Source organism: Salmo salar, chromosome 02 (genome assembly GCF_965601325.2).
Source record: "Salmo salar chromosome 02, fSalSal1, whole genome shotgun sequence".
Lineage (NCBI taxonomy): Eukaryota > Metazoa > Chordata > Actinopteri > Salmoniformes > Salmonidae > Salmo > Salmo salar.
In genome coordinates this window covers 80,365,001-80,372,500 of record NC_138292.1, presented here as the reverse complement: position 1 = coordinate 80,372,500, position 7,500 = coordinate 80,365,001, and the positions used below count along the sequence as shown (strand labels likewise).

The following is a 7,500-nucleotide window of genomic DNA, read 5'->3' as shown; positions in this document are numbered from 1 at the left end:
TCCCCTACATCTCCTCCCTATTCCTCCCTCTCTCCTTCTCTCTCTCCTTCTCTCTCTACATGTCCCCTACATCTCCTCCCTATTCCTCCCTCTCTCCTTCTCTCTCTCCTTCTCTCTCTCCATGTCCCCTACATCTCGTCCCTATTCCTCCCTCTCTCCTCCTCTCTCTCCATGTCCCCTACATCTCCTCCCTATTCCTCCCTCTCTCCTTCTCTCTCTCCTTCTCTCTCTCCATGTCCCCTACATCTCCTCCCTATTCCTCCCTCTCTCCTTCTCTCTCTCCTTCTCTCTCTACATGTCCCCTACATCTCCTCCCTATTCCTCTCTCTCTCCTTCTCTCTCTCCTTCTCTCTCTCCATATCCCCTACATCTCCTCCCTCTTCCTCCCTCTCTCCTCCTCTCTCTCCTCCCTCTCTCCTTCTCTCTCTCCTTCTCTCTCTCCATGTCCCCTACATCTCCTCCCTCTCTCCTTCTCTCTCTCCTTCTCTCTCTCCTTCTCTCTCTCCTTCTCTCTCTCCATGTCCCCTACATCTCCTCCCTATTCCTACCTCTCTCCTCCTCACTCTCCTTCTCTCTCTCCTTCTCTCTCTCCATGTCCCCTACATCTCCTCCCTCTCTCCTCCTCTCTCTCCTCCCTCTCTCCTTCTCTCTCTCCATGTCCCCTACATCTCCTCCCTATTCCTCCCTCTCTCCTCCTCTCTCTCCTCCCTCTCTCCTCCCTCTCTCCTTCTCTCTCTCCTTCTCTCTCTCCATATCCCCTACATCTCCTCCCTATTCCTCAACTCTCTCCTCCCTATTCCTCCCTCTCTCCTTCTCTCTCTCCTTCTCTCTCTCCTTCTCTCTCTCCATGTCCTCTACATCTCCTCCCTATTCCTCCCTCTCTCCTTCTCTCTCCTTCTCTCTTTCCTTCTCTCTCTCCATGTCCTCTACATCTCCTCCCTATTCCTCCCTCTCTCCTTCTCTCTCCTTCTCTCTCTCCTTCTCTCTCTCCATGTCCTCTACATCTCCTCCCTATTCCTCCCTCTCTCCTTCTCTCTCTCCTTCTCTCTCTCCTTCTCTCTCTCCATGTCCCCTACATCTCCTCCTATTCCTCCCTCTCTCCTCCTCTCTCTCCTCCCTCTCTCCTTCTCTCTCTCCATGTCCCCTACATCTCCTCCCTATTCCTCCCTCTCTCCTCCTCTCTCTCCTCCCTCTCTCCTTCTCTCTCTCCTTCTCTCTCTCCATGTCCCCTACATCTCCTCCCTATTCCTCCCTCTCTCCTTCTCTCTCTCCTTCTCTCTCTCCATGTCCCCTACATCTCCTCCCTATTCCTACCTCTCTCCTCCTCTCTCTCCTTCTCTCTCTCCTTCTCTCTCTCCATGTCCCCTACATCTCCTCCCTCTCTCCTCCTCTCTCTCCTCCCTCTCTCCTTCTGTCTCTCCATGTCCCCTACATCTCCTCCCTATTCCTCCCTCTCTCCTCCTCTCTCTCCTCCCTCTCTCCTCCCTCTCTCCTTCTCTCTCTCCATATCCCCTACATCTCCTCCCTATTCCTCATCTCTCTCCTCCCTATTCCTCCCTCTCTCCTTCTCTCTCTCCTTCTCTCTCTCCTTCTCTCTCTCCATGTCCTCTACATCTCCTCCCTATTCCTCCCTCTCTCCTTCTCTCTCCTTCTCTCTCTCCTTCTCTCTCCATGTCCTCTACATCTCCTCCCTATTCCTCCCTCTCTCCTTCTCTCTCCTTCTCTCTCTCCTTCTCTCTCTCCATGTCCTCTACATCTCCTCCCTATTCCCCCCTCTCTCCTTCTCTCTCTCCTTCTCTCTCTCCTTCTCTCTCTCCATGTCCCCTACATCTCCTCCCTATTCCTCCCTCTCTCCTCCTCTCTCTCCTCCCTCTCTCCTTCTCTCTCTCCATGTCCCCTACATCTCCTCCCTATTCCTCCCTCTCTCCTCCTCTCTCTCCTCCCTCTCTCCTTCTCTCTCTCCTTCTCTCTCTCCATGTCCCCTACATCTCCTCCCTATTCCTCCCTCTCTCCTTCTCTCTCTCCTTCTCTCTCTCCTTCTCTCTCTCCATGTCCCCTACATCTCCTCCCTATTCCTCCATCTCTCCTCCTCTCTCTCCTCCCCTCTCCTTCTCTCTCTCCTTCTCTCTCCATGTCCCCTACATCTCCTCCCTATTCCTCCCTCTCTCCTTCTCTCTCTCCTTCTCTCTCTCCATGTCCCCTACATCTCCTTCCTATTCCTCCCTCTCTCCTTCTCTCTCTCTCCTTCTCTCTCTCCTTCTCTCTCTCCATGTCCCCTACATCTCCTCCCTATTCCTCCATCTCTCCTCCTCTCTCTCCTCCCTCTCTCCTTCTCTCTCTCCTTCTCTCTCCATGTCCCCTACACCTCCTCCCTATTCCTCCCTCTCTCCTTCTCTCTCTCCTTCTCTCTCTCCATGTCCCCTACATCTCCTCCCTATTCCTCCCTCTCTCCTTCTCTCTCTCCTTCTCTCTCTCCATGTCCCCTACATCTCCTCCCTATTCCTCCCTCTCTCCTCCTCTCTCTCCTCCCTCTCTCCTTCTCTCTCTCCTTCTCTCTCCATGTCCCCTACATCTCCTCCCTATTCCTCCCTCTCTCCTTCTCTCTCTCCTTCTCTCTCTCCATGTCCCCTACATCTCCTCCCTATTCCTCCCTCTCTCCTCCTCTCTCTCCTCCCTCTCTCCTTCTCTCTCTCCTTCTCTTTCCATGTCCCCTACATCTCCTCCCTATTCCTCCCTCTCTCCTCCTCTCTCTCCTCCCTCTCTCCTTCTCTCTCTCTCCTTCTCTCTCTCCATATCCCCTACATCTCGTCCCTCTTCCTCCCTCTCTCCTTCTCTCTCTCCTTCTCTCTCTCCATGTCCCCTACATCTCCTCCCTATTCCTCCCTCTCTCCTTATCTCTCTCCTCCCTATTCCTCCCTCTCTCCTTCTCTCTCTCCTTCTCTCTCTCCTTCTCTCTCTCCATGTCCTCTACATCTCCTCCCTATTCCTCCCTCTCTCCTTCTCTCTCCTTCTCTCTCTCCTTCTCTCTCTCCATGTCCTCTACATCTCCTCCCTATTCCTCCCTCTCTCCTTCTCTCTCCTTCTCTCTCTCCTTCTCTCTCTCCATGTCCTCTACATCTCCTCCCTATTCCTCCCTCTCTCCTTCTCTCTCTCCTTCTCTCTCTCCTTCTCTCTCTCCATGTCCCCTACATCTCCTCCCTATTCCTCCCTCTCTCCTCCTCTCTCTCCTCCCTCTCTCCTTCTCTCTCTCCTTCTCTCTCCATGTCCCCTACATCTCCTCCCTATTCCTCCCTCTCTCCTTCTCTCTCTCCTTCTCTCTCTCCATGTCCCCTACATCTCCTTCCTATTCCTCCCTCTCTCCTTCTCTCTCTCCATGTCCCCTACACCTCCTCCCTATTCCTCCCTCTCTCCTTCTCTCTCTTCTTCTCTCTCTCCATGTCCACTACATCTCCTCCCTATTCCTCCCTCTCTCCTTCTCTCTCTCCTTCTCTCTCTCCATGTCCCCTACATCTCCTCCCTATTCCTCCCTCTCTCCTCCTCTCTCTCCTCCCTCTCTCCTTCTCTCTCTCCTTCTCTCTCCATGTCCCCTACATCTCCTCCCTATTCCTCCCTCTCTCCTTCTCTCTGCTTCTCTCTCTCCATGTCCCCTACATCTCCTCCCTATTCCTCCCTCTCTCCTTCTCTCTCTCCTTCTCTCTCTCCTTCTCTCTCTCCATGTCCCCTACATCTCCTCCCTATTCCTCCCTCTCTCCTTCTCTCTCTCCTTCTCTCTCTCCATGTCCTCTACATCCTCTCCCTATTCCTCCCTCTCTCCTCCTTCTCTCTCCTTCTCTCTCTCCATGTCCCCTACATCTCCTCCCTATTACTCCCTCTCTCCTTCTCTCTCTCCTTCTCTCTCTCCATGTCCCCTACATCTCCTCCCTATTCCTCCCTCTCTCCTTCTCTCTCTCCATGTCCCCTACATCTCCTCCCTATTCCTCCCTCTCTCCTTCTCTCTCTCCTTCTCTCTCTCCATGTCCCCTACATCTCCTCCCTATTCCTCCCTCTCTCCTCCTCTCTCTCCTCCCTCTCTCCTTCTCTCTCTCCTTCTCTCTCCATGTCCCCTACATCTCCTCCCTATTCCTCCCTCTCTCCTTCTCTCTCTCCATGTCCCCTACACCTCCTCCCTATTCCTCCCTCTCTCCTTCTCTCTCTCCTTCTCTCTCTCCATGTCCCCTACATCTCCTCCCTATTCCTCCCTCTCTCCTTCTCTCTCTCCTTCTCTCTCTCCATGTCCCCTACATCTCCTCCCTATTCCTCCCTCTCTCCTCCTCTCTCTCCTCCCTCTCTCCTTCTCTCTCTCCTTCTCTCTCCATGTCCCCTACATATCCTCCCTATTCCTCCCTCTCTCCTTCTCTCTCTCCTTCTCTCTCTCCATGTCCCCTACATCTCCTCCCTATTCCTCCCTCTCTCCTCCTCTCTCTCCTCCCTCTCTCCTTCTCTCTCTCCTTCTCTCTCCATGTCCCCTACATCTCCTCCCTATTCCTCCCTCTCTCCTCCTCTCTCTCCTCCCTCTCTCCTTCTCTCTCTCTCCTTCTCTCTCTCCATATCCCCTACATCTCGTCCCTATTCCTCCCTCTCTCCTTCTCTCTCTCCTTCTCTCTCTCCATGTCCCCTACATCTCCTCCCTATTCCTCCCTCTCTCCTTCTCTCTCCTTCTCTCTCTCCATGTCCCCTACATCTCCTCCCTATTCCTCCCTCTCTCCTTCTCTCTCTCCTTCTCTCTCTCCATGTCCCCTACATCTCCTCCCTATTCCTCCCTCTCTCCTTCTCTCTCTCCTTCTCTCTCTCCATGTCCTCTACATCTCCTCCCTATTCCTCCCTCTCTCCTCCTTCTCTCTCCTTCTCTCTCTCCATGTCCCCTACATCTCCTCCCTATTCCTCCCTCTCTCCTTCTCTCTCTCCTTCTCTCTCTCCATGTCCCCTACATCTCCTCCCTATTCCTCCCTCTCTCCTTCTCTCTCTCCATATCCCCTCCATCTCCTCCCTATTCCTCCCTCTCTCCTTCTCTCTCTCCTTCTCTCTCTCCATGTCCCCTACATCTCCTCCCTATTCCTCCCTCTCTCCTTCTCTCTCTCCATTTCCCCTCCATCTCCTCCCTATTCCTCCCTCTCTCCTTCTCTCTCTCCATATCCCCTCCATCTCCTCCCTATTCCTCCCTCTCTCCTTCTCTCTCTCCTTCTCTCTCTCCATATCCCCTCCATCTCCTCCCTATTCCTCCCTCTCTCCTTCTCTCTCTCCATATCCCCTCCATCTCCTCCCCTTTCCTCCCTCTCTCCATATCCCCTAAACCTCCTCTCTCTCTCCTTCTCTCTCTCTCTCTCCCTATTCCCTCTATAGTGGTGGTGTTATTTTGACCACAGCCCTAGGGGGGTTAAGCACTATGGTGTTAACAGTTATTAGTACCAGGGCTAACACACACACACACACACACACACACACACACACACACACACACACACACACACACACACACACACACACACACACACACACACACACACACAGCTCCAGGCCTAATGAAGATCCAGAGCCTGTAGAGAAGTGAGCATCAGAACATGATGGTGATCTGTTGAAAGGCCTCTGGGTTTCAGAGTCCATAATGCAGTCTGTCTGGAGGTTAAACACACAGCTACAGTGATTTACTGCGGCACATTAGTGGAACGTCACATTAATGAGGATGTTTGTTGACTAATGCATCCTGGGTCATGATGCATGCCATTATGTATGTGTGTCTTGTGTGTCTGTATGTGTGTGTGTTCGTGTGTCTGTATGTGTGTGTGTGTTCCTGTGTCTGTATGTGTGTATGTGTTCGTGTGTGCGTTTGTGTTTGTGTGTGTTTGTGATGGTAATTTTGTAACTGAGCTCAATACAGAGAGAGAGAGAGAGATGAGAGAACGAGGGATACCCACTCAAGAGATCAATACAGAGAGAGAGAGATGAGAGAACGAGGGATGCCCACTCAAGAGATCAATACAGAGAGAGAGAGATGAGAGAACGAGGGATGCCCACTCAAGAGATCAATACAGAGAGAGAGAGATGAGAGAATGAGGGATGCCCACTCAAGAGATCAATACAGAGAGAGAGAGAGATGAGAGAACGAGGGATGCCCACTCAAGAGATGGATGAAGAGAAAGATGGGGATGACAGGAGCGGATACTCAATATTCTTCCTCTGTTATTTCCGCAGGTAACTGCACTCCAGAGCCCCAAGACAACAAGAGGACATCCCTGACCTTTAACCTAAAGTAAGGCTCACTGCCCCGTATTACTACTAGTAGTCGGGTCGTTTTGTCCACAAACTGTCCACGGCACAATAGGGACCAAATACAATCAACTATGACCAGAGGGGACCAGCTGACACCCATTCTTTCAACACCTGTCTTTGGATGGATGTGTTGGCTGTAATCTGGGTGGGAGTAACTTGCCCATAGGGCATACAGTACATTACATACACTATATATAGAAGAATATGTGGACACCCCTTCAAATGAGTGGATTTGGCTATTTCAGCCACACCCGTTGCTGACAGGTGTATAAAATTAAACACACAGCCATGCGATCTCCATAGACAAACATTGGCAGTAGAATGGCCTTACTGAAGAGCTCAGTGACTTTCAACGTGGCACCATCATGGAGACTCATTCAACCCTAACACACACGGCCTGGCATCCCCCATCTCTGACTCTAGGAGGCTCAATCAACAGACATTACCCCCTCCATCTCCCTTTCTCTCTCCCTCTATCTCTATCTCTGTCCTCTCTCTCCCCACCTCTCTCTCTGCTGGGAGGCTTACAAATTGAATCTGTGGTCTTGACAGGCAAGAGAACGAGGAGAGTGTGAATAAAAACGGCCATATTTCCGCATGCACACACACATAAACAGATGCATTAGATGGGGAATGAAGAAAGGCTGTAAATTGGAATCAAACTGTATTTAGTGTGTTAACTGCGACAGACAGCTTGTCAAGGTCATATGAGATTCAGTGATGTCACAGTGATATCATCGATGATCACCGTTGATGACAAGAATGAGAATGACACTGGGAACCATCATCTTCTATTCTCCTTTTATTTTCTAGAATAGAGACAGTATTGTTCTAGAATAGTGACAGTATTGTTCAAGAATAGAGACAGTATTGTTCTAGAATAGGGACAGTATTGTTCAAGAATAGGGACAGTATTGTTCTAGAATAGTAACAGGTTGTTCTAGAATAGTGAGAGTATTGTTCTAGAATAGTGAGAGTATTGTTCTAGAATAGTGAGAGTATTGTTCTAGAATAGCGACAGTATTGTTCTAGAATAGTGAGAGTGTTGTTCTAGAATAGTGACAGGTTGTTCTAGAATAGAGACAGTATTGTTCTAGAATAGTGAGAGTATTGTTCTAGAATAGTGAGAGTATTGTTCTAGAATAGTGACAGGTTGTTCTAGAATAGTGACAGGTTGTTCTAGAATAGTGACAG

The 7,500-nt window shown here is 50.7% G+C and overlaps 1 protein-coding gene across 1 annotated transcript in view; it reads left to right on the top strand.

The window, feature by feature from the left end:
- Positions 1-7,500, top strand: part of LOC106564138 (protein ELFN1) — a 209,541-nt gene that overhangs the window by 143,886 nt on the left and 58,155 nt on the right. Inside the window, exon 2 of the mRNA XM_082967451.1 lies at positions 6,229-6,286. The gene's annotated coding sequence lies outside the window, so the exon portion shown is untranslated. The remainder of the gene's footprint in view (positions 1-6,228; positions 6,287-7,500) is intronic.